The following is a 2389-nucleotide window of genomic DNA, read 5'->3' on the forward strand; positions in this document are numbered from 1 at the left end:
CATGCATAATAGGCGCTATACCCATATGAATTATTAGTGGGTCAGTTAAGTGCAGATGAATTATTGGTGGGGCGATATTTTATATATAGCGCGGTTATTCACCGCGCTATACCTCAACAAATAAAACTACGGTTAAGGTATAGCGCGGTGAAATACTGCGATATATATAAAATGGTGCCCAATTTTTTTTACCTATTTATGTTGCTTGAGTCCAAAAGAATCACACTTTAGTTCCGAATTCTGTCAAAATTGGGCAAAAATAACATAACCCGCCCAAAGTTACATTGTAAAAAAATCTTGGATTTGAATTCTGATAATTTCAATAGCTCCGTATGGTGATTTTGGGCTTAGGAGCGTATCCAGAATATTATTTGGAAGTCCGTAGAGGAATTAGGCTTGAAATGCCGAAAGTTTAATTTTTGAGAAAATTGACCGGGGGGTTGACTTTTTGATATCGGAATCGGAATCCGATTCTAAAAATTGGAATACCTCTATTATGTCATTTATGACTTGTGTGCAAAATTTGAGGTCAATCGGACGTGATTTGATAGGTTCCGGAGTCGTTTGTAGAAATTAGAAATTTCAAAATTCATTAGGCTTAAATTGGGGTGCAATTCATGATTTTAGCGTTGTTTGAGGAGATTTGAGGGTTCGACTAAGTCCGTATGACTTTTTAGGACTTGTTGGTATATTTGGTCGAGGTCCCGAGGGGCTCGGGTGAGTTTTGGATGGTTAACGGATCAAAAATTTAGACTTGAATAGCTGCTGGAATTTTCTAATATCTGACAATGTTTTCCTTCTACGCGATTGCGTGAATGCGTTTGCGATCGCGTAGGCTTAGTTGGTTAGTGAGAATTTTTGTTCTACGCGATCGCGTGAAGCGTGATGCGATCACGTAGCTCTGGAATTTTGTGACTGGCGAACGCGTGATGAAGGTCGCGTTCGCGTAGAGTAAGTGGAGCGGAGTAGAAGTCATGCGTTTTGTTCTTCGCGATCGTGTGGACTAGTCCGCGATCGTGTATGTCTGTGATGTTGTGCATCGCGATCGCGTGGGAAAATTTGCGATCGCGTAGAGAAAAATCTGGGCGATGAAAATTGTTCTTCGCGATCGCGTGGGAATGTTCGCAATCGCATAGAGCAAATGTCTGGGCAGAGAGTTTAAGTTCTGAATTCAGTTTTTGATGATATGGAGCTCGGATTTGAGGCGATTTTGGGTGATTTTCAGAGGAAACAACGGGGTAAGTATTCTTAACTCAATATTGGTTAAATTACCCGAATCCATGGTTGTTTTTATCATTTAATTGGTAAATTGAGTTGGGAAAATTTGAAAATCCTCTTGGTTTAAATTGAAGATTTGAGGGTCGAGTTGGGGTCGGATTTTGGTAAAATTGGTATGGTTAGACTCGTGGTTGAATGGGCTTCCGAATTTTTTAACTTTTGTCGAGTTCCGAAATGTGGACCCCACGAGCATTTTTGAGCGATTGGTGACTTGGTCCGTCCCGTAGCAACTGTAAAGTTGCATATTTTGTTGAAACTATATGATACTTATATGTTTTAGAAAGAGTTTCTGTAAATTGGGCTGAATGCCATGGTTGGACCTTGTGCCAGTGCTGTTTGGACCCTTAGGGGCCTTTTCTTACTATCCTCTCATTGTTTTCGATTGAAAATCTATACTCAGTCATGTTTATACTTGTTTAAAGCATAACTCAGTTTTATGACTCTATTTTTATGCATATAAATATTTTGGGCCGAATGCCTTATTTTTACTGAAATGCCCGAGTGGCTTGAGAGGTTTATGACTGAGTGAGGACGAGGGCCTGATTTGTGAGGATATTTATGGGATCGGGCTGTACGTCATAGCATGTTTGATATCTGTCGAGGGCCGGATTGTGAGGATGAGTGTAGGTTGGGGTTGTCCGCCTGCAACATACTTTATTATTATAGCACGTGAGTTTTCTGTGCAGCACGTGAGTTGTCCGTGTAGATTATAGCTCTTGGGCTGAAGGAGCCCCTCATGAGTCTGTACACACCCCAGTGAGCGCAGGTACCTACTGAGTGCGAGTGCTGAGTGCTGAGTGACTGGGAGTCATGAGTGATTGTGAGGTATGCCCGAGTGAAAAGAGTGATTGTGAGGTATGCCCGAGTGGCACGAGTAACTATGAGGTTTGCCCGAGGGTCTGTATATGAGTGATGTTTTGCCCGAGGGGCTGTTTATGATTTCATCATTTTTCTCATTTTTGCCTTTTTCCTCTGTTTGGAAACAGTTGAAAATATCTTTAAATGATTTTTACTAGAACTGGGTTTAAACGAGATATTTTGATTCAAATCCTGATTTTAAAAGCATATGGTATTTTACTGAGTTTTCTTGATATGAATGTTTTATGGTTTA

Source organism: Nicotiana tomentosiformis, chromosome 11 (assembly GCF_000390325.3).
Source record: "Nicotiana tomentosiformis chromosome 11, ASM39032v3, whole genome shotgun sequence".
NCBI classification, from domain to species: Eukaryota; Viridiplantae; Streptophyta; class Magnoliopsida; order Solanales; family Solanaceae; genus Nicotiana; species Nicotiana tomentosiformis.